This window comes from Nicrophorus vespilloides, unplaced genomic scaffold (genome assembly GCF_001412225.1).
Source record: "Nicrophorus vespilloides isolate i.1.1-1 unplaced genomic scaffold, Nicve_v1.0, whole genome shotgun sequence".
Taxonomy (NCBI): domain Eukaryota; kingdom Metazoa; phylum Arthropoda; class Insecta; order Coleoptera; family Silphidae; genus Nicrophorus; species Nicrophorus vespilloides.
In genome coordinates this window covers 254,164-281,210 of record NW_017095789.1, presented here as the reverse complement: position 1 = coordinate 281,210, position 27,047 = coordinate 254,164, and the positions used below count along the sequence as shown (strand labels likewise).

Here is a 27,047-nt window from a genome sequence, read left to right as displayed (position 1 = left end):
ATACTTATATTGAATAGAAATGAATGAAAAAAACTACTATTATTATATTTACAATAAATATATATAAATCTTATTAAGTGAATTTTTATATATACTTTTTGACTGAAAAAAAAAACAGCCAACATTTTTCTACTTAATTTTTTTTCGCAATTTTCACCTTATAATTATTTAATTCCAGTTTCTTTCAATAACGTTAGAATGTTACTTTTATGGGAGAAAAAATCAGTGGTCCGTGGCATCAAAAATTTGGACTTTAATGGTTCGAAAGGTTGGCGATCGTTGAAGTAGATGTATATTTCGAGTATATTTCTTTGTACATAATAATAAACAAAATTTGGTTATTTGTAATTGAAACTTTGATCACAAATATTAAATATAATAAATTAATAGTTGGGATAAGTTGGAAGTATTGCGGTTTTTATGATTACTATAAACTTTAATTATTAATTATTTTAATATTTATTTATTTAAAAAATCGCGCAACTTATAGCCAATTTACCAATAGAATCATATTTTATTAAAAAATTCTATTTTACGAATAAAGTAAGTACATAATGTTTTGCATTGATTATTATAAAATGTTTAAAACTTTTTAACTAATTATATAATTTTTAGATTGATTCTGGTCACTGTAAATCATAACATTTTTCAATATACAAATGATTATCTTTAATTTAAGCCAATTAAGAATGAAATAAATATTAAGAATTGAAAAATAAATCCTCCTAAAATATGTTGATACATTGGCTTAATGTGCAAATAATTGAGCATTAACTACATAAAAGTACAATATCTATTTGAAAATGTGTGAAAAATGCCGAACGAATCAGATAATTCTTATAATTATTATAATTGAGAATGCACTTTGTTGTGATACGAAATATAATAAAAAAAACACACTCACACACACACACAGAAACTGTATTCGTTTGACCTTGCAATTTGCACAATGGAATGCGTTATGTGTCATTAATTTTATTCCGACCGTTTCATTAACAATTTACATGTATTCTGAATCAATTCAGAGTTAAATATATTTTATTTAGATTTAATGATGGAGTAGGAAGGGAACCATAACATCGGCCATATCAGATTTTAACTACCTGTGCTCGAAAGGTTAACGGGGATGCATTTTTATACGTTCGTTTTTCTCTCTCTCTCTTTCTACATATATATTAAGCCAAAAGATTGACAGGAACTGATAAGTTCGATACAATAATGTCACCGCTTTTGACACCATTTTCCCAAAAGATTAATGAGTTCGCACTAGTTCGAATACAAACACATTTATGCCTCGTACCTTCATACAAACTGTCACGTTAAACCATGATCATTAAACGTCAATACAAAAACAAAATAATTGCGGTCGATCCATCCGATGGAATTTAATAAGATAGGTTATTATAATTCGACGGCAGACGCAGTTTCTGTTATTAATTACGAAGTGAATAACATGCAGTGCAAGTTGTTATCTTCGAAATTTCTTATATTCTAAAGTGGAAATACTCCGGCCACTTTAATGCCCATAATTTATTATCTTGATAAAGATAATGCGTATACATTAAATACTTGAAACAAAGTTCGAACGAAAATGTAAATATAGATTAAATAACTTCAAAATCACAATATTTATACAATGCGATCCGCTTTATCTTCCACCACTATAAACTTGCGCCTCTCTCTCTCTCTCTATCTGTATATTCATTGGATAATGCCGATAAATTTATGTAATAGATAAAGTATTTCTAATCACGAATACTTAAAAAATAAGATCATATCTGCATACTTTCGTCTAAGTAAATATGTTTGTTTCGTAAGCAGTTCCGTGATTCTCAATACGATCATAAATAAACTGCATATGTGTTCAGTCGATGAATCTATAATTCTTTTGCGTTGCGTAACTCAATAATATAATAACGTTGAAATGCACTGTTGTTGAATGATTCTGAAGAAATAACGGTTTAGCATTTAATATTGATGGATAACAATACGCAAATAGTCACGATAATATGAGACGACCATTGCAAGTAACGCTTCTTTTTGTTTCTATTGAAGAAGTAACTTTACTTTTCTGTAAGTCATTCAAGATTACATTTATCTAATGCGATAGCTGCATGATATTTTCAATTTAATACTATTGAATAACATGCAGAAAAGATAATAGCATCAATGTTTATTGACGTATTTTATTATGTAAATACAAAATTTGTTGTATGAATATTAATTCTTTTATTAATTATTTTATTAAGGTTGTCCTGTGCCTTAGACACTAAACTTCCCACTTCTTTGGCATCTTTTATTCAACTTAACACAAAAATATATATTCTTGAACCCTAATTTATTTTTTTACGTGTACCCCAAAAGTTCTCATAGGCTCTAGATTTTTTGTTGGCTCTAGCGAATATGCCGAAATTCTTGCATTTATTCATGTTTAATATATTTTTTTAGAAAAGAGGAATAAAGCATTAAAATATTGTTAAAACTGAGTTATCAAAGTGAAATCTTTTTAACTTCATATAATTAGTTGTTTTTATTATTATTTTTTAAACTCTATTATTCTTTATTAATAAATACTAGAAAAAGTTAATGCTGAAATATTTAATTTAAAAAAAAATAAAAATTGTGATTTTTCATTGATACTAAAATAACAATCTGCGTTTTGTACATTTTTTTTGTTGTAAAACCTGTAATTTTTTCATTTTTTTCTACTGCGAGAAAAAGAGAGGAATAAAGAGATGAAGTATGTAGTACTGAAAAAGACAGGTGGAATTTACATAAAAATAATTATAAAGTTTTAAATAAGCTCGGCAATTTATTGTACGTGTAAAGCGGCTCTCGTGCATTTCATTTCGGGTGGGTTTCCTCTTAGTTGCTCACTTTATACTTGCACGCTTTATGGCGACAAAATGCATCTTATTCCGGGAAAACGGTAATTCAAAATAATTACATTACTTTTTGCATTTTGTTGTGGCGTCGCTGTAAGTGGCCTTCTTTCTTGCGGATTTGTCACACACTCTTCTCGTATTTACAAGATTTCCTCTCCTTTGTTTAGCGGATGTATTAGAGCCTAGAATTTTTAGATTACAATTTCAAGATTGAGGCAATTTGTTCTCTGCTGTTGTTCTAATAATTTTACGATGGATACTGTTATTCATGATAGGAGTTCAATGAACTATCATGATCAATAGTTATTGAACATAAACTTTATCGGCAATTACTTAATTGGCGTAATAATGCCAACCAAATATGTAGTTTATTAGAAATTAAAAGTGATCTCGAAACCTGATTCTAAATCGAGCATAAAAAAATATAGAAAATATGTTTTTAGAGAGTTAAAGTAAGTTAACACTCTTTGAGGGTCCTTAGCTAACACTAATAGTGATTTGGGCCCTCGATTAACACTGTTTAGGGCTTTCACCTAACATTACTTGGGACCCTCATCTAACACTTAGATTATAAAGGGAGACTTCTTTCCATTATGTATAAATCCACCCCTGATTAAATTCAAGATTATATGGAGAAAATAAAGCTAACATTAATAGTGATTTGGGCCCTCGATTAACACTGTTTAGGGCTTTCACCTAACTTTGATTGGGACCCTCATCTAACACTTAGCTTATAAAGGGAGACTTCTTTCCATCATGTATAAATCCACCCCTGATTAAATTCAAGATTATATGAAGAAAATAAATATTTTTTGTTTCACAAGGTGAACGTAAAATGATTATTTATAAATGATCAAATAGAAGTGAGATTTATAAAGTAATCGTCACTAAGAATTTGTGTAATTGAAAAGCATTAAATTTTTTTTTTCTAACAAAAAAAATAAAAGGGAAGTGTTTTTTCAAGATATTAAATGAATTTTCATTGTTTAATAAGAGAAACAGTGCATTCCGATATTAAATATGGTTGAGGTATTATTTATTGCCTTATCGTAGTTGAAATGATGTTTTCCATTAGGAGGCATTATTAAAATGGTAATCATGATGCATGTGAGCAAGAAGTGTAAATTTATTGTAAAGTAGATAAACCTATTTTCGAGTTCGCAGCCTGGCCGAAGTGTACGAAGAAGTAATAAATGTAAAACGTATGATTAAGCTACCGCGAATTTATCCGACCGCTCGCCTTTACCATTATATAATCCAAACGGCCCGAGCCGTTGTGAGTGTGTGTGTAGGTGTAGGTGTTGCGAATTGTGGTTTTGTTGTGGCCGGTTAATTAATTTGAAAATTCTAGTCTCCGGTAATTATCACGGCGGAGTTCGCCTCGACAAATATAGGTATAAATAAATTCCTGTTTCTGGTTAGTTAGTTGCATGTATCTGATGGGCCTACGCTCCATCGAGTATCCTTTGTGTCCAGGTGCGCGTGGAAACACAATGGTACACCATGTGTATGCATGTGTACGAGTGTGTAGTGTACACACGTGAAACTATTTAATAGATTCGAACACCGTTTAACACTTTAACCTCACAAATTGCGACAAGATAACAGGTGGGTCTTTAACACTTGTCTACTTCACATACATATATACGTACTCATACGCTCTCACACTCATCCACATAAAGGATAATGTACAAGTTGAGTTAGTTTCAAGTGGTACACGTGTTCCTTCCGGTTTGCAGTCTGTTTTATTATACTTGCTATAAACAGGATGGGGTAAATTGTTATTAGCTACTATATAATTTGAATTGTCCCAAAACTTCTGCAAACTACTATTTTCCCCATGTCACATTACGCATTTGACGTGTATTCTAATTTACAGATCCCCCCATTGTTTACTCATAACGTTAAACGTTGAATTTATTTATTTTTAATATATTCCATTTAAATATATAATAATTTAAACATAAGTTAATGTTTAGTTATGAGATGAAATATACATTATTTTAACAAATTCCGTAGTTTTTGGAACATAAAATTTACCTTTTTGCATTTTACATAGAGAATTAATGGAACTTAGGAAGTGTAAACTTAAACCGTAATTTGTAAATCTTAAGGTTTGAAGTACTTAATTCGTTAATATATCAGGTTGTTATATTTACGGCTTCGAGGCTAAATTCAAATTTATTCGTAATTCATTTCACAATCGTAGTATAATATCAATATTTTGGGTGTTTGCCTTTTATACTTTATAATTAAATTAGAAAAAAACTGTCTCATTGTCCAAATTTCTCAAAATATGTTAAATAACAATTTTAATAAATATATTTGCAACAGAATAAATATTCATCTTTTGTAATTCAAAATTAAATAATTTAATGATCAGTTAATCATTATGGTTAATCATTAAAAGTTTATGAAGAATATTAGATACAGTAAATTGGATTTGTTATATAATTATTTTTTTTAATGTTTACAATTAATTCTAATTTGTATTAATAATTGGAGATTTAGAGTAATTTGGAAAAATAGACAGAGTAAAAAATATGATATTGATTATTCTGATTTTTGATAGTCAATATATAAATAATTTATAATAGAACGAAAATATATTTGGAAGCAATAACGCGGCAAAAGTTCGGAACGTCGATGCAGAATGGCATGGATACATATATTGAATCTGCGGTTATAGTTAGTAAATACATTTTAATATCATCGATATATCTGCTTTCCGTTCAGATAACAGAGCCGAACGCGTTACACAAACAATTACAATAACATAATGCAAGTAAAATGTAGAATGTAAATGTCACTTTGCTGATAAATAGACTGCAGCTTATATGGCTTGTTTATATACATACATATATAAATATATGTATATGTATTATATAGATATATATATATATAAATCGATTAAATCGACTTTGTCGCATTGTTACATTCATAATGTAAATATTTTGAAATCGATGTTTGCTCCTGATACCACTACAAACACTAATATAATAACTACTGTTTGGAATACACTCAAAAATAAAAGGGTGTACTTCACAATTTATTTACTTTTTTAATAATTGTATTATCATATTATTATTTATATATGCAGTTTTCGAATTTGTAACACTATTTGTAAAATTCGTATTCATTGAATTTCTAAAACACAATATTGTTTTTTTTTATATAAATAAATTATTTTTTAGATTTACTGTATTACCTCACGTAGTGCGGCTTCGATCAGCCCAGACTCACTATAGTCCGGTTTGAAAATTTCAAATATTAATTAACAAAATAAAATATAAAAGTCCTCGATTAGTCCGATTTCAAATAGATATTGGCGGAACCGATTACCCGCACTATACGAGGTATTGCTGTACTATCATCATTTCGCATATATAATGTAATAACATATATGAAAATCATTGAAATTGGAATGTTAAAGAAAACCAACAATTAATCAATAAAAAAACCGTTCATTCTATATTAGCAATAATTTCATAATATTGATCTAAATATTAACTTTGTCATGACTTTTTTTTTCTATAAGAAGTTTTCAGTTGTTTTTAAGAATATCCATTATAGATTGGAAAATATTTATTAAAATGTTTGCATTTAAAATATTAATCAATCTTAGTTAAGAAAGTAATGCGAAAATTCGTAAAGAAGGAACAACCTGTATACACATGTTGTGCAGTGTTGTGGGACCGACACTGTCGGTTAAGTTTTTCACGTGCTATTTTTGTCTGTTAATTACCTAAGTTAATTAAATTAATTCGTGTGTAAACATTGAATATATTTGGTTTATAGCGCTTTAGAAATGAATAATTTATATAATAAAAATATAAAGTGGATATTACAACTTTCTCAGAACTCCAATTCATTCTTCAATAGGTTAATTTTAAATATTTAGGATTTGAAGATATTTATCTTTAAGTTAATGCATTCAATAAATCAAGAAATTATGTTTTTTTTTATAACAACAAATTTTATCTCTATAATCCAATTATTTAACGTTTATTAGCTAATGAATATCAACTAGTTGCATCTAATCATTAAAAAAATTATGATCTATGTTTAAGTCGGAAGTAATAAATTTACTGCATCGTCTTTTTTTTTTGTTTAATGCTATTTAAATAAAATGTTTAATTAATGATTATGAAAATAATTACAGTGTATTTTTTCTATGAATATCGTTATAATGAAATGTATTAATATTAGATATGGTTAAGTTCAAAGACCTTCTGCACGTAATCTTGAATTGATTGTTCAACACATCTTTCAATGCGCAACTGATATAATGCATTCATTGAATCGTTAGATGTCTGCAGTTTGTTAGATAATTTTCCATAGGAGGAAGTAACCAAACCATGGGAATTCAAATAAGAATTTGACAAAAAATTATATATCAAATTTATAATAGCATTTTTTAACAAGAAAAGAAATTATGAAATTTTATTGATTGGAAGCTTTTTGTTAATATTTGTAAAAAAATATATATTCTTAAGAAAGTTGGTTTCGAAATAATTATATAATAGTTTATTAGTCTAAATTTAACAATTTATAACATGCTGCATATTATATTTTTCTATTTATTATGAACATAGGTTAATTGAATATACAAAGGAATGATTCCATTTCTAATTCTATACTATTTTTTTAAGTTTATGACTTATTTCTGTCTGTAGAAATCATTAAAGGAAATATATTTGTTTTTATGTTTTCTACATAGTTTTCAATACAATTTTTATATTAACATACATAAAAACTTAAAAAATAATTTAATTAAATTGGAAATGATTGAACAGATTATTAAAAAGAAATATATGATTGTTATAATTTGTAATATATTAATGATGGTGATGGATTTTGGTGATGGAACTTGAAAATAAATCATTAAAAAAAAATGGTCGTAGATGGAAACTCGAAACATGGATTATATAGAATTCTTAATCACCAATTTATTTTATCGCTGTAAGGTTGTCACATGTTGGAGAAGTGATATTCCGATAGGGTAGGATTATGTACGTGTTCCTCTCCTTTTTTTTTGTGTGTGTCCACATCTCCTACTCGTATTCTCTCCTCAGAGATGGGTTTTTATCAGGACTGAAAATCAATCCTATTCTGTATAACAAACTATAAAAAGACCATATTAATTAATCGCCGGTTCAACGGCCGATCCGATCACTGTCACATCATGTGAACGATTACCATTCGTGATAATTAATATATGTATGTATTTTATATATATATACATATATAAATATGTGAGAATGTATATGTATGATTCTTGATTTCTTGCCCTCGAACCGTCCACGCATACACACTGATAACACAACTTTTTATCGCAACTATCTTTAGACGTTATTATATTTATAATCATGTGATCGTTAAGCATGCAACGTTTTAATTATTCCACTCGTTTAAAACGATTTTAAATAACTAAATACGTTTTATTCACTTAATTAAATGGGAGACCTGAAATTTGATAAAGACATTTAAGCCTTATCCTGATCTTACTCACATTCCTCTCCGCACAGGAGAAGTACCTCCGGTAATGATAATAAAGATTTCGTATAATTATTTCTCTTCGGAATACTTGGATTGCAAGAAACAAGTTTCCAATCGATCGAATCAAAATTATAAGACGTTATTGAGTTTCAGCGCTGAAAATATTGATATTTTCAAAAAAATATAACCTATTGAGAAATTAATGTGATCACTAGGTAATATAACCTACCTAGTTGCAATAGCGTGTTTTCAGTTTCAACAGTAATAAACTTATATTACCGGTAATAATATTATACTAGCTCCACTTTGCATACTCTATTAGTTATAAAAAATATATTTTATCTAAGTAATATAATTTAGATCAATGTTTTCATAACTGCAAAACTTATTCTCAATCAATATATATATATAATCAACTTCTTTAAAGATAAGTTTAATTATAAGAAAATAAATGGTATAGATAAATAAATAAACAATAAATAAATATAGGTAATTGGTTTCTGTTTTATGGTTCCAAAATGAATTCGGAGGTAACGATGGGCGAACCCACTAGAAGCGGATGTGAGATATAAACCAGCTGCTATTACCAAGTCGTGGGATAATTCTGGCATTTGGCAGTGAAAAATAATAATAACAATAAAATCTTTCGTTCATTTTTCTTATTTCCATTATTGTTTCAACATCGACGATCGAACTTAGAGATTGTGCACCTTGGAGAGGTCCATGTCTCGCGCAAAATAATGTGTGTATTCATTTATAGCATTATCATTAATTATTTTGAGAATTATCTTGTATTATCTGTGTATTAAGATTTGCATATTGTCTCCTTTTTACACTCTGACCTTTCCTGATTGAAAAAAAAAGGTACTATCTCTTGATTATATTCAATCCAATCAAATAGCTTATACCTAATGGATGTTACATAATATATCTTCATATATTGCATTTCATGACACGAATTATATTAAATAAGTATTGAAAGAGATGATAAATATCAAAAGAGCATGGAAATAAGACCTTAAGCATAATAAAAAAAAGTATGACAAAAAAAAATTCTTGTTATTATGTTCTGCATTCTGCATATTATTGAAATGGAAATGTATAAACCGAAGATTTGGATATATTACGCATGTTTTAATCATTTTGTGTGTGTTATAAGTAAGATACGTGTCATATACAAATTATATAAAAAAAACTATATTTAGCGTTATTATATTCAATCAATATTTTCAATATTTTGCAGAAAATATATGAAAAATGTGTTATGTTTATTAAGTTAGATAAATAATTCATATAATGCATTAATCTTTATGTAAATATGTTATTGCATTGGTATAAATTTATATTTCTACTACCAAAAAGTATATTTCTTGAACGGTCGAATGATCAATTAGTAAAATAAATGTATAACTTATTAAGATAACTTTAATATTAATAAAGATTATATCTTATACCTAATTGGGATGTTATTTAAGAAAAAAAAGGAATGTTTAATTAATATGTAAGCTTACTTATTATGGGAGAGCCTAAGTAATCGAGTAAGCTTGACATTATTAAGCTGTAACAACGATTATCAATTAGGAAGGAGCGTTTGTAATGGGTTGTTTCTGTTAAATACAAAACGCGCAGCAATGCGACCGGTTGAAATGATTGTTTAATGAGGAGAAATAAGGTTTGGTCGAAAAGGGAGAAAAAGAGATGCGCAAGAACGTGACAAACAGACATAAAAATAGTTGGACGAAAAGCTCCATTCATGCGCGCAGGCATTTAAATAGAACTTGTAAAAGTTATTGAATAGCTGTAACCGAGCGCGTGTTGTTTGGACAGGCGGAACGTGGGAAGGGGTGACAGGCAACAAGTTGCCTCGGCGACAAACCGACACGTTGCCTCAGGCAACCTGCCTCAGCAGCGCTGTGCACGAAGGGCAGGGAAGGGAAAAGGGGGAAAGAGGTTGGGAGAGGGCAGGCATTATACCAGACACGGAGATACGCCGAAGGCACCCAAGTCCATACCTACTTACTACTACAAGCCATCCAAGGCACCGAAGACCCTGTTGTTGGTACCACAAACTCGTTACCATCGAGTGCGTGCCGTGCATTCGATGTGTACGTATGCATGTTCTGATGCACGTCGTATGCGTGTATCTCCTGCATACATACCCATACACGTCCAAGAAGATTACCACTGGCTTCGCTTCTTCTTCTTTTTTTTATACATCATCGCATCCACCTCCAAATTTCAATTCACCCGTTCCATTGGGATGCATTAAATAGCTTCCAATTGATATCATCTCAAAGGCAACGCTTTTGGAATGTTAACTTGAAAGTTAAATCGTGTTTTTCAACAATGGCATTTCTTTGATATTTATTATAGTTGGAAAACGTTACAAAATATTTTATTTATACTCTTCACAAAAAAAAAACTAAACTATTTACATACATAATTTCTGACATTTTCTATACTAATGCAGTTTCCACACTATGCTTCAAAATTGATATGTATGTATTTATGTTTAAAATATTTTAAAATTAAAGGTCCTAATGATCCCAGTATTACGGTCGTTTAAAGAAATGTAGATGTTAATCATTTTCGTCGAATAGGTAATTAATTCTGGGAAAAACGGTCCTTTTTTTTTCATAATAAAATGTATTATTTTCTTGTTATTCTATTTAATGATGATGAATATAGTTTTATCAATATAAATTCAGTCTAATTATCAGCATAAAATACTGTTGCTTATGTTTGTAAATTAAAATATTTATTAATAGTTATTTAAAGTAATTAAATATAATTACTTTCGTTTGTTTTCTTTGAAGCTTAATTAAAGAAAATTAAACTAGAACATTCCAAAAATAATTTATTATTATCCGCTTGGTAAGTAATTCTCTAATTGATTAATTAAGTTAAAAAATGCGTGTTTGTATGTGTATAATAAAGGTATGGACGATGTTTAATTAATGAATTAAAATTAAAATTGTATCCTTATTCTGAGAAGCTCCGTGGGCACATAAAATCTACATAGCACAATTTACTCACGGCACATCAGATAATGCGGCTAAAAGATTTGTAAGTAATTTCAAACAATTCACCGCGAACCAATTTACGACCATGCAAAGCTTCAGTTTCTTCTTTTCGTCCTGTTTCATTTCGTTTTTTTCCACCTCTAGTTGTTTGCGGTTGTTTATTTCCCCGCATCTACACTCCTCTTTCTTTTTGTTTCGGTGATAGGCTGTACCCAATCAGAGAGACAGATAGAATGCGTGTAGTAATGTTGTAAACGGTCGTAAGGAACTCGCGAAGGCATTCAATAAGTGACATTTACTTGTATAGACTACACCTCTAATCGAACGGCCGCAGCGGTTATCTCCAGAGGAGAGACCCAAGTTCAGCGTGTTTTCAAATCGAAAAGTTCAACATCGATAAATGCAAGTTGTTATAAATGAATTTGACCTTACGAATGGACGAAAACGATCCGCCGATTGCGACGCGGAAACACGGATATATCTGATTAATTAATGGAAGTGTTCATAATGTACACCTTTTTTTGTCACTTTATTAGTCGTTGCGAGGCCGCGTTGCATGTCAAAAACGTGCCCATTAAATCTAATTAAAGCCTAATTAGATCGTCCATTCTGATAACATTAATAATGATAATAACATATTACTGTTGGAATACGCTAGTTCATCACTAACTTTTGTCGCATCTATCGATGCGATTTCCGTAATTTACTTCGGAACCAATTAACTTGAACTTTATTTAACTTTTGAAAGGCAGCGTGCCTTTTTTGCATGCACGAACGGTGCTTTGCGACTAGAGATTCATGCGATAATTGCACGGAAGAACCACTAGTTAGGTGACATCCTTTGAATGCAAACCTACTAATCATTCTCATGTAAATCACTTCCTAATGATTTAGCACCATACAATAAAAACTTGAATGTAATGTATACACTTGTACAAACAGCTTTCAAAACACACAAAAATAATAATAAAAAGAAATGAAAATGTCAAATATTAGTAACATACATTTTTTTAAAACAAGATTCCAATTCCAAAAGATAATGTCTATCACTTTTAATCACTGTCACAGCTATATGTTTTTTTTATACGCGTGTACAATTTGCATTCCCGTTTCTGCTAAACTGATCACAAATTATATTCGAGATTTTACAGTAATTTCAATAAATTACTTAATATTGGCTACTATTTTAATTTTATTTATGTATTAAGTTATCAAAATTATTTATTCATTATACACTTACTTATTAGTAATTAAAATCACTTAATTCAAGCATCCGTTTTCAAAAGCGGAATTTATGGAAAGTTGCTATTCATCATTCCTTTCAACTCCTTGAATTAATTTACTGCTGTAATAATATATAAGCAATATATTTTATTTAGCATAATAAGTCTGGTAATAGGATATAATAGGGATGGTTATTAATATTACGTAATTAGTAATTTTATACAATTTTAATTGATTTAACTTGTTTTTAATTTCAAATATTTTGATTAATTAATTAAGTAAATTCAATAGTTTCTCTATCAGAAAAAAAAGAAAACTTTAGATTAATCTCACATAGTACGGCTTGAATCAGAGTCCGGTTTCGAATTAAAAAAAAAAATCGAAAATTGTAAATAAATGTTTGTCCTCGATTAGTTCGGTTTTAAATAGTACGGGATATTCGTGTAACCATAGTAATAAATATCATTTTTTCTAACTATTGTAAATATTATTATTTATTGTAAATATATTTACATTTCTTTAATTTATCATCAATCTAACATATGAGAAATATTTTCTTTGTATATTGTATATGAATAATTTAAAATAATCGCATTTTAATTGCATACTTAATTAGTTATTGATCAATCGTTTTTTTATTAGTAATAAGATACTCTATGGTTGTTCCCGAGGTTATGGCGCAAGTGATATTCTCGTGGGATATTAATGGAAGTTGTAGCATTCCCATTCAATGTGTTAACTACTTAAAGATAAATATTTACGCATAAATATTATAAGTGATGAAACTATTAGTTCATTACTTCAAGTTATTCAAATTTGTGAAATTCCATTTATTGAATTTCATAAGGTGTTCTTTGTATTTTTCTCTACTATTTTCACTGTTTTCTTCTACTGTTTCATATACAGAAACCTTTGAAAAATTTTCTAGTATAGTGGAACCTCGCTTAACGAGTTTATTCCTTTCCAAAATTTCTGGATTTTTAATCGTATAGTGAAATACTCCTATAGTGAAACATATTCAAAAATACACATAATATGTGTAGAAAAGTTTTGAAAATGATGTAGAAGGCGCGCAATCCAGGACTTCTCTTCTCATCGTCACTCGTTATGCGAAACGTCGCTCGTTAATCAAGTCATTTTTTTTACAATTAATTTTGCTCGTTAAGCGAAATGCTCGTTATGCGAGGTGCACGTTATTTATTGTTGTTTATAAATAAGCCCAATAAAAGTGAAATTAAGTTGACAGTAGACATGACAGCTGGTACACTTAACTAATATTTGTGCTTTGTGTCAAACAAAGTCTGTATGCACCATCATATTGTATATACACTTATTTGCTTCTTTTTCTAAGTATTTCAATTATTACTTATTATATCTATTGAATTAAATTTTCTTGTACAATGAAAAAAATATTTTGTCAAAAATATGTCAAATCTATAGGAAATGTCATATTTACTGAAACACTTGATATATTTTGGGTCAATTTATAACTCGCTTTATACGGTATTATTTTCAAAAGGGTGAAAATTACAAAATGTAAATTTCCAGCAAAGAATGAGAGCAATGAATGAAATCGCGTTAAAATAAAACTTATAAATTATTCAAAGTGCACTATAAATGGCAAGTTTTAAAATAAGCCTGGGGAATTAATCTCTGATATAATAAAATCTTGGAGTTAAATGCAAATTCAAGGACGAAACGGCATACTCACACATACACAACAAACACAAGTTGCGCACATTAAAGCGCGATTTCCATCTACGTTATAAATATGTTCACACAAAATGTGTTTATTCCGGTTTGCATTGTAAATAAACAATTACCAGGTAAAAAGAATGAAACGGAAAGAAGCAAAACACAAGATTTCATGCATACATTAATCAAGGAAAAAAAGAACTGATTAAAGTATGTTTCTTTTGTTTATACTGGTGCAATTTTAACGAACGCTTATTTTGACAAGCGGCTTCACAATTGATTAATTGAATTGAAGAACGTCCAGTATTTATTAATATTAATTAAATCATCAATTTAATTGAGTAATTATCGCACCAAGTTAATAAATGAGACAGAAATAAGTAATTTATATAATATTTAATTCATATATTGTCGGCAAATTGTACAATGCCGCTATTATTCACATTGCTTATGTAATCTGTATAATTCATGGAATATTATTATATAGGGTGTCCCAAAAATATAGTCGAATTATAGACATTATTTATTCAAAAAAGTTATTATATAATAGTATCAGTTTCCATTAAGTATGTTATTTTTTTAAACCTGTCCAAATTATTAAAAAAATAGCGCCAAATTTAAATCGGGCGCTCTTATTGAGACAACCTATATTATATATTATTTACATGTTTTATAAGACCATCTTTACCAAAATATGATAATATTTTCTTAAACTACGAGCCACGAATTTTGAAAATACAGAATGTTTTTTTTTCATCAATTTACCTATATAATTCACTTTAAAGAAACTGTATTTCACATGATATAAAAAGTTTGAACAGTATACAAAATTACCTAGTTTTACTTATTGCCTTTTAGGTTTCGGCATTTTACAAAATCGTAGAATACAGATTTAGCAAAAACTTGTTTTGATGTCTTCCCAATAGACAAACTGTTTAAATTAATTGAAGTGCGTCCAGCGTATTTATTAAAATTAATTAAAGCATCCATTTAATTGCGTAATTATCGTACGGAGAGGTGTACGAGCGAGCGGGTATTATATTTTTCCGAGTCATAGAACTAAGATTAATTGCGTACGCCGGATGAATTATTTCAGACGGAATCTGATAACTTAATTTAGATACAGGATACGCCGTGATAACGTTACATGGCCTTTTATACAGGCTTATAAATTAATGCCCACGACTTATGACCAAATACAGCGACACAATTTGTGATCTTAGATTATAGAAAGTTGAACAATATATATATATATAAACACATACACGTTCATTTTGAAAAAAAAAAAAAATATGAGTCGTACGAAAAAGAAGGTGGCTCTTTTCTTCTTTTTCTTCCCCGTAGATCGTGGATTAAGATATAATAAGTTGGCAGGCTCTGTCATTAGCATATGCATGGGTAACTCTGGTGTCGCAATGTACATTGATCGATTGCTCAATAATTCTTCATAGATGATTTCACGACTCTAATATCTTTATTTTTGTTTGTTATTTGTTCGATTTCGTTGCATGCACTCCTCCGCCGTTGTACAAACAGGACATGAGGCCGTTTCTTTCAACGAACATATAAATAATATTAATTAGACGTCAACGTAAGGTAACAATGAGCGGAGATCAATAAATAGATACGGCCGCTATAGGCGTTCTTAATTCCAACAACTTGTAATAATTACAAGACAGGAAGGTGTGAATGCTTTTCACATGCGGCATAAAAGTTATTCCACAACGATACGAACTATTACTGGGGCCGAGGAACAAAATGGATAAAAACAAATGTATATTATACTGACTAAATTCGTATCTAATCGACATCACAATAAGTAATCTGAAATGGGCGTGGGACCTCACACCCACTCGTGGTTGTAAAGTGCAAGATAACAGTCTTCCTCTCCCTCGCTCCGTCACCCTTTCTCTCGCTCACTCGTACACTCTTTGCTTCACCGTTTCGCCTTTGTTTAATCATGATGAATTAATACAGTCCCGAGATTAGCATCTAAATTAATATTGGAAAAGACTTATTCTTTCTATAATAACACAAAGGCTAGTTTATGGTTGCGCTGTTAATATTGCCATGAATCACATCCATTTATTTTATGCAACTTGTAATCGCGAATTGCCACGAAAAAAATAACAACTAAATAAATTAAACAACATTTGTAAAATTCGTGATCTAACATTTAGAAAATTCATATCGAGATTATGCTAATTACCTTATTATAGTTTAATTAATATACTCAATAATACTGTTCTATTAAAACAACAATTTCTCTATTGTATACTTATTAAAGTATTAAAATTATGTAATTTAAGTATAATTAAAGCAACAAAATTTCGTAGCTTATAATTTAAAGTAACTAACTTCACTTAAAGTTTCCATTTTATTTATTTCGAATGTTTTATAATTAAAATTTCATGTAAAACTTATCAAATAAGTGAAACACGTAACATATTATTTTCGTTTTAACTGACATAATTAGTTACAACGGAAAATGATAAATTTTAATGGTTAGTACTAGTTCTGTAGATTATTTGAATAGTACGCAAATACATATACAAGTAAACGTGGTTTTTGCCGGTTCGATTTACGCCGATTCACAATAACGCCGCTGAGAAATAACGCTTATTAATTGCTGATTTTACACTTATATAGAACTAAACCCTATAGTTAACTCACTTTAAATATGGATTCATTTTACGCCGCTTTTGTAGGAAATCAACGAATATGCTAAATATAAAAGAAGTTTTCTACAAATTGATGTTTAAGTAATTTATTTAGCAGAGAAACAAATTTATTGTAAATTATTAAAATTACTATCTTTTTTATATTTTGTATTTATTCAATAGTTTAAAATTAATTATTTTTGGATTTTCTTTAAAAATATTTCTTAAGTCATCGTTTGAAGAATTGAATGGATTTGTTGTTGAATGATTCAAATTGTTTAGTTAGAGTTAAGTAATAATAAATAATTGATGAAATAAAAACGTAATTGTTAGTCTCAAATAAGAGATCATAATTATTACTTTTTTTGATATCTTTTGTATTAAACACTTGCGGCCCACGGCGCTGCTATTGTAAGAGTCGTTCGTTATTCAAACGAACAAAACAATGTCTTTCGACCATTCATCGGATCGACAAAATCCGTACCTGACTTCGCTATACATTGGAGAATAATTCCGTAATTAAATAAGAGAAACCATCGACGCTTTTCAACACTTATCTGTTTCTAGCATTTGCATTTCAACACGATCTACTTTGATTTCTAATAGACGTTGGAATATTTAGAATGGCTGTCAAGGAGCGTAATTTATTGTCGGTAATGGCGCAACGGTGATTTATTGATATCGAACCACTTTTAATTATTCTGAAAGTTGAAAAGGTCATCTCGACACATAACAATCCGTTGAAGTGTGTCTCATGGTTCAAACAAAATGGGAGTTCAATCAAACAGTGAAGATGTGTATTTCGGAATGATGTTTTTTGAATGTTTGAAGTACAATGGGGCTGTAATTAATTGAAGTAGATGGGATGGGATATATGTAATGAAGTTTGGATGAAGTAAAATGGATTAGGTAACTAAATAGCAAATTGTTAAATATGAAGGTTGAAGCAAAATGGGGCTGCAATTAAATTGGTATTTTGAAATGGGGTTTGTATTTTCAAGAGTGTACGTCGTGGTATGCATGTGGAGATACGAAGAAGTAGGCTTTGCGCGCACTTGGCCATATGAACCATAAAGATGGTGGTCGCTCGATACGTGTGTACCGTATGTTTCCTCTTTACACTGAGATAATAATTATTGCCAAAGCAAATATTTTTATTGTTCCAATGAATTGGCTATCGCCTTAAACATCGGCGTTATCCCATATGATGTGAAAAGGCGGGAAATGATTTGAAAGTCGTGCGGCGGAGGCGGAGCTGTTACTTCATGAAGTCAGCCCGAACGTGCGTCTTGTTAACTTTTTGATTTATTGGCAATGCTCATAGCCTTATTAAAGATCCTACGTATCGATTCCTCGGGTAGATATTTCCAGTTATTAGATTTTTATCGCGGAATTTCTTTTCACAATTTCTGTTGCTTTTATTTTCATCATCATAATCATCATTATTATTATTCATTTTTATTCCGTGCATTCGTATACATGTTATGTGTGTATATGTGTGTGTCCTATGCAGTTTATCTTGGTTTTGCAGTTCCTCTTCGACACGCGGACATTGTATAAATACATGATGATATATACTCGGTATCATTGGTGGGTGGATGCCAAGAGTATCGAACGTGAGATACATACGGATAACGTTGGAAAAATGTCTATAAAATGCAACATTTATCTTTGCTATCGACCGCGCCTTTTAACCTTGCATGTATATGTATGAACCCCCCAGATCATGTCCGATTTTTTTTTTGGGTTATTTTGTTTTTCCGTTCGTACTCTTTCCCCAATTTCTGTTGATCTCACTGCTCCATTTTCATTACGATCTACTTTTTTTTGGGTATCACGAATCCCTGAGGAAGATTTAGCACCATGACTGATTTATTATGAGGCATAGATTCGAAATTAAGAATAAATCACTAAATGGGAAGCAATGCATTGCGTGCTTCGCGGAAATGGGCGTTGCTCTGTCGATTTCCAGTCGATTACTCAAAGCGGTCAGGTGGTGCTTGCAATTCCCAACAAGCGGTTACATTTCTCTTGCATTGGGAGAAATGCTCGTTCCCCAATGATCTAATAACCATTCAATTAGCACTGCGGTCATTTCCAAGTTTAGAATTATTGATATATAGCAGTACTATATTCAAGTTCGTTTAACAAGTAACAGGTTCTTTTTTTTTAATTACAGTCGTATAATATAATGTTAATTTGATTTTTAATTAATAAATCCTATTCTCAATTAACTAAAATTGTTATCTTGTTAATAATTTGAAAAAGGGGATAGTCAATCAAAATATATTACGTAATTTATAACTGATTAGTATTATACTAATTTTAGTATAAGACTTTCAAGTTTTTATTAATATTGTTTAGCTGTTTCATAAACAAAAGTTATCTGTAATCTTTTCTGCAAAACTTAATTAATAACTAAAATATCTAAATATATCAATTTCATAATAATATTGTTATTTCTTATGAATACTAGATTGTGGTTACATAACATTATATCCGAAACTATGGTTGATGAAATGTATCATCAAATAACTTGATTTTGATTATCATTGATTTGATTGTTGTAATATTCGTATTGTCACATTCATATTTTTCAAATTTTGTTTTGAATGAAATTGTATAGTTTAATTGTGTATATTGATATGATTTTTTATTTGATAAAAAGCTAGATTTAAACAATATGGTTTCATTCTTTAAGTGTTAAGTATTAAAATTTCATTAAATAAGTTTTTGCTGAAATTAAATTATATCAAAAAGATTTTTATATGAGATATTAATTTATTAATGAGAATTTTATATTTGGAAAGTGTATGTATAAAATTAATTGGAAGATATTTTGGTAGGTGTGGTTGTTGATAAAAGTGTGGGCACATACACGCACACACATATACACTTATCTATATTTAGATATATCCAGTTTTCTTCCATTAGCAATCTTCAATCACGTATTTACATAGGAGTAATTTGAAATTCAAATGGAGTTGATTATTCAAGTGTTGCAAATACAAATTGATAGACATGTTAAAATTAAGAAGTCCATTTGAGAGTGTAACATTTGATTCGTTTTTGTGTGTGTGTGTGTTTGATCTTGTTTTTCTTTTGCGAGCGAGCGAAGGAAAGAGCGAGCGAGCGCCTCATTTTGCGGGCGAAGATTAATTGCGAAGCCGGTTATCAGTTGGTGTGCGAGCGTACGTACGTACGTACGAACGTGTATGCACGAGGTGGTCATCAAGAGTTTAAAATAAGACGTAGAGGTTGAAATACAAGAGAAGTGGTACAATGTTCGCGTATGTGTACGTACGCCTACGCTAAAGTAGTCGGCGGGGTGAGTGAGGGCAAAACAAGGTACAAAACGTCGCACGAGTTCCGCAAACGGGGTAATTTGTATTCGACGAGGTGATATATGAATAAGAGACTGTATAGTAATCACGGCCCTTGTGTGACACTGCCACGATTTACAGGAATGTTTCTTACCTTGTTTACTGGACACATCGAATGCATTCGTTAACCGCGTGTCCCTCCGTTCAATGATTTACTCACAGCCATTCTCATTATTCACCCGTACTTTATGGCTGTCTTTCGTTTCACTCTTTGATTTATGCATCTCAGATCTGATTAAGAGATATTCTAATATATAAATTATTGTTCGGCCATATTTAATGCGCAGGTGTTTGTTGTAATAACATAACAACACTCGCGAATCTGAAACAACGCATGCACTGAACTTCGTATCTCTCTGCAAGTGAAAGACATATCTCTCTCTGGTTCCGCTACAACATCAACAACAAAAAAAATATTAGGATATAATTATGGTGTAAGAGACTGGCCTTTGTCTGCACCACCACCAAAGTGAAACACCACTCACCGACAACCCATACATTATTTACTACCACCTATATCCGCTATTGTTCTTCTTATATTATTATATTGTTACCATTTTACTTGGGATCTTATCGGTCGCTAATTATTGCGTTCAACTCTTCCTTCGATTACGTTTCGACTCAACATTTTTGATTTATTACCATCGACCACCGAACATCTCCAAGATACTGCTCATCACGTTCCTCGCCACTAATCTTCACTAATAACACTGTTTACTATTTAGTCCACTAAAGCAAAAACGATTCAAGCAATTTCAATTTACACGATGTTGCAAGAAGCCTACAATATATCATTCCTTTATGATTTACTACAATTCTCTATTTTTATAATAGGCAAATGTCAATGTATATATTCAATAATTCTAACACCAAATTAACGTCACTTATTGCAAATTTTATTAAAATATTTATTGTTTAAGACATATTCAAATATTTCTGATAAAATATTGTTATAGATAATATACTGATTTTTATTGTCTAATATTTATGTATATTAGTAACAAATAATAATTTACTTACATAACGTACAAAATGTGACTTGTTTTATAATTAACAATTTATTCTTGCACTTTATTTTCATTATTTAGTATAAAGCCCAAATTTATAGAATACTTTAAGAACATCATTTTCCTTTTAGAATACTTAATTCGTATATTTCTTAGAATAATTTGGCATAAACTATATTTGATAATTATTAACGGTCATTACATTTTTATATGAATTGAGCTCAATCTAACATTTTATAGAATATGATAACCTTTTCAACGAATTCAAATAAAAAAAATCTTGATGTTGTCTCTAATTGATACAATTTGTTTTGTCTATAATATTTTCAATTTCATTTTCACTTCAATTATTGAATAATTTCATACTTTGATGAACCTCATTTTAAGTTAAATAAATGATTAAGTAAGTGAAAATCTCATGTACCAAAAAATATATTTGGTTTGTTGAATTACTTTTTTGTACAGTATAGATTTATTTATATATTTTGATGCTATTATTTCAGTATTGATACAAATATTGTATAAATTTAAGTTATATATTATACATTATTAATATTATTAATTAAGTTAAATATTTGAAAATTAATGAAAGGATAATTGTTTGCTTTTACTGTTTTAAAATAATAATAATCACTGAATATAAGAGATAAACTTAATTATAAATAATTAGGTTGATTATTATGCACAATCTGAACGATAACTGATTTTCAAGCCGGACATGTCTGATAAAGCACTTAGATAAATGATTTCCTGTTAAAAAATATATTGTAACATATTTCATAAATTATCATGATACGAAGACACGACACATAAACATGTAAATCGTACGAATTTTAATATTAAAAATTGATCAAGATTTACCCAAGTTGAAGATTATTAGCGCTCGTAAATTTTCCTTAAACATTGTTTTATTTTAATTTAATATGATTATGCTTCTTCGTGAAATGGTTTATAGAATAATTGTTCCGAGAAAATGCTTTATTTAAAAGTATAATATTTCAAAATAATTAATATTATTTTATTCAGATCACGATTTCCTATATGTATGTTGCGTGATGGTAAAATCGATTTTTTTTATGCAATTATGTATGCAAAATGGAGCGGACGTGAATGAATCAATTTCTGGAAGTATTTCGCGAATACATTGCACCTTTTTGCTCGATCGATTCTGGGAAAGGATTCGAATTGTGGCTGCACGACAAGACTTTGATAGCCGTATAATGGTTACATTATAAAATATCCATTGAAATAATATACGCTTCAATTACACCGATTATGCAGGCATATATTTTGCGAGATTATAGAAATTTCGCAAATAACAGATCTTAAGACCACACGTGGTTATTAAATTATTCGAGGATCGTTTAAGTTTATGGTCAAGTAATCTTCCTTCATGGACAGATCATTTTTAGAATTGACTTTTTGATTGTTCCTCAAATATTATAAATATATGCTTTATCAAGAGCAAAAATATATAGGATATGCCTTCAATTTTATAAAATAGAGTTATTATAGCTTGTTTATCGTATATTAAATCATATTATTATATCGCAATGAAAATACTACTATAATTTATTAAACAAACTTCAAGTCAAGTATTTATATAAAGCAGTGCATTCTCCATTTACTCGCACGTATTGTTACTCACGTGGCGTCTGAGAAACTCCGTTAAGCATAACGTTACTAATTAAATTATAAAAGTATATAATTGATTAGATTGAGGAAAAAAATGGAACAAGTTAACTTTTAAGCATGTTTATTTTATACAAATGAAAACAAAAATGTTATCTGATTCTATTACAAATTTTTGTAAAAACTCTTTTTCTTCATACATAAATTGTTTTTTTAGATATAAAATAGAATTCAATTAATATTTTTTAGAGAAATCTATCATATATTGTTTGAATACGGATTTTTCTAAAACTTGATCACCGTTAAATTAAAAAAACTAATAGTTAAGGTGAGTCATGTATTTGACATTTACTCACAAAGCGAACAATTTTCAACATTATATTGTGAAATACTTTTATAAATAATTAAACAACGTTGAAAAATATTTATTATGTAGAAATGTCACATCAAATATGAAAAAAAAAATTCAATGTAGTTTATTGAATTCTTTAGATTCACTTTCTTTCATTACAATTATACAATTTGGAGCATATTTTACTATTATTTATATAAGTATAATTGTATGTAATTATATAATATTTTATATTGACATTGTAATAAAAATAATTAATATATTTGTTTATATAATTGTATAATTGTGTAAGTTTTTTTCGTGCAGTAGATGCACGATAACCCTTTGGCACGGCATTAGTTGTGTAACAATGAGATATTTGTCTTGTTACGTGTCAATCATAAAAGCTGTATTATTAGCAAGGTATTTCGATTCCATTGTGTGTGGATTATAAATAAAATAAGATTTTAATTGACTTTGATTTTTGTGCGCGATGTTTCCCATAATATCATAAGAAATTGAGACAATGCATCATTATATAATATTTAGCATGTAACAGTAACAATAATATTGGATTTTTTTGTATGCGTTGTAGCTGTTGCATTATGTGGAAGAATGTTCATATGAAATGCACACGAAGATAAAGTTTGTGAGAAGGTTTCGATTAAAGAACGTTGAAATTAATTACGGAAAATAATAATAATTAATAAAGTCTATAGCGAAAACGTGAGGAGCTGAGCGGCATTAAGTTCATATATGTGAAAGTCAGCGGACACGCCTTCACACCTATCCAACTCCTATAAACGGAATGGACGCGAGGAAATAATAAGAATAAGAGGCTACAGGAACAACGAAGAATAAGCAAAAAAGAAGAAGGCAGGAATCTAATAAGAGGATAAGTTTCAACACTCCCACTGTGTATGTGATTTTTAGCGCGATACTCTGGCCTCCTCCTGCACCTCCTCTTCTGTTCCTTTGCTCTAGTAAGAACAAACATACGAACCATCTTATTAAACTTACTTCATATCTTGTTATTAAATCGAAAACGCGTAACTGTGATACATTTTCTTTGATGTTAATTGTAGACTCCTTTCCGTATGCTTGCTTACGTTCAATATACACTAGAAATTCTAATCTAATATTAATTTTCAAACAACAGAAGAAAAAAACTATAAACTTCGGTCTTTCTGCCTTATTTACATGAAAAATACATATATAAGATAATTTTCTCAATAAATTTGATTCTCAAATAATGTATTTATTTATGGTCCGAATAGAAATATTGAAATTTTAATACTTAGAAAACAATAGAACTTCAATATTTTATTTAGCTACATCACAATAAAATTGATAAACTTAAAAAAATACATTTAACAAGATATATCGAGTAATTTTTAATTGATGTTTATGTAATCATTCACACGTAATTTAAACTATTCAAAGTGTTAAATCCATCAATACAACTGAAAAATAAGTAGTTGTAGTAACTGGAAAACATCAATAATTCTTAAATTACCAATAATTTTTATAACACAAAATCGGCTATGAAAATGTAAGTAATTTTTGTTAAACACGATGAAATTTAAGTATTTTGAGCAAGAAACATTTTGTTCCATATGACCAATAAGTTTTGAAATTTTTATATAATCTTTATATCACCTGAAGTTTATTTGTGTCATGTATACCATATTATTGATTTGATTAAGTTGTCTTGGTAAAGACACCTGAATGTACAAAATTAAACATAGCAAGGGATGTTAGTATAATATTATTATTTTTTGAGAATGCAGTTAATATAATTACCGTCTGCAACGTCGTCACAGGATTGTTTAAAGATAATTGAATGATGTGTGTTTACAATGAATGGAATAACCCGTAATTTCGATCGGAACAAGATCCTTGCTTGCGCATGTATTGCTGTTGGTATCATGATTGGAGTTCATGGAAAACCTTATTAATTTTGTAGGTCGATGGTTGCGGTGATGGGTTCAGCCCTCTTTTCGAAAGAAGAGTTTTAGAAATCTGTTATCTGGTATTGTTTGGGAATCGTCTCGGCGTGTCTGGCGCACCTTGTGCTATCATGAGTGATCTCGGGCAAACGGGCGAATGGTCTGACCAGGGCTCCGAAGAGAAGGATGAGGTGGACGAGGTAGGGCGGGGGTGGCGAGGAAGGATCGCGAGGCAGGATCAGGAGGAAGGATCGCCGGAGGAGGTGGTGGAGGAAGGGGGGTGCAGGCGTCCGCGGGCGGATCGCAAGCCGTATTCAATATTTTTATCAGATTTGCGTATTCTCACGTTCTCGGAGCGAGAGTACGCGATAAGTCCATGGTTCGGTTATCTATTGCTGTTTGTTTGTTGAAATTAATTCCAAGCACAGTCGAGAGATCGCTCATTAATCAGCCTGGCAGATGTTGATGGCCCGTGCAGCGCAGCCTCACCACACACACAAATACACACACATATTTATACATACACACACACACTCATCCATATATACACAACACAAACACAACAATTTCTGTTTTGCGACAAATGCAAATGTTATTTACCCGCTTATTATATTATTGCCCATCGCCGGAATCCGTTGCTGCCGCCGCCGCCAACGAATGTATTTATTGCCATTTGCATATGGAGCCACTCGAACATGAGCTACTTCCATTAATATCGGCCACATCAAAGATTCCCCGGCAAATGTCCGTTTATCTTCTTACTCTTCTTTTTTCTCTCTTCGAATTAATGCATTTGCTCGCAACAATCTTGCAACATCATTTTCATACGGCATCAATCCTCGAATCTTGATTGCGAAAAGACTCGATAAAGCACTTTATTCTTATATGTTTAATTACGTTTTTCCTCCATTCTACATTATAAAAGACAAGAATACATTAACTTATAAATAGACAGATAAAATATCACCATCATCCCAAAGGCCATCGACCGTTGTATACATGAGAAACTTATTTTTTTCTTCTTCCTGAATATGTCAATTCAAATCACTACAAATAAAAATATATAAACTAATAAAAAAAAAACACGTGAATCATTGTAATTTAGGTAAACATACAACCGGAAACTTATTCATATAATATAAACCATGATCAAATTTACTTATTGTTTTTACTGTTTGTTAATTTTGAAATACTTCTTTTTCGTAATTTTAAATAATTGTATGAAATATTTCACTTTTAAGGACTATTTGTTTCTTAAAACAATTAAAATAATTTAAAAAAAGTGTGAATGAGAGAAACTTCTGTTTTCTAATTTCTTTAAATGTTTTAATAATGAATAATTATAAATATTAATTAATATTTTTTCTTTCATAATTGTGACTTTTATTCTTTTCAATTAAATTAAGAATATTGCTTTTAAACTTCAGAAATGCGTTATTTCGTAAAACAAAGCGTCTAAAAAAGTAGCATTTGATTTTTTTTCTAGTTTGTAAGCTGCAGTGCGATCAGAATAATGATTATGGCAGTTTCTAATCCGAATGTGTGATATGTATCTCACAGTACGATACTTGTGGAATGTTGTCTTTGTTTTGAGCCGAAAGCTTGTGTGAAACACAGCGGTTAGGAAGGGAGGGATCGAGAGGAGATCTTAACAAATGGTAATCTGATGCTGTAATGCGAGCTTGGGGAGTGAACAGACTGAACTTCATTGCTCAAATCTCTGATTAGGTATAATTCAATCTACATCCGTGAGCATAGT

The 27,047-nt window shown here is 29.8% G+C and overlaps 1 protein-coding gene across 3 annotated transcripts in view; it reads left to right on the top strand.

The window, feature by feature from the left end:
• Positions 1 to 27,047, top strand: part of LOC108564288 (zinc finger protein ush) — a 103,600-nt gene that overhangs the window by 1,650 nt on the left and 74,903 nt on the right. The window contains exon 1 of one of the 3 annotated variants that reach the window (XM_017923332.1): positions 20,297 to 20,314. The exons of the other annotated variants lie outside the window; for them this stretch is intronic. The gene's annotated coding sequence lies outside the window, so the exon portion shown is untranslated. Of the gene's footprint in view, positions 1 to 20,296; positions 20,315 to 27,047 lie in introns of those variants that run through there. 3 annotated transcript variants of the gene reach the window in all.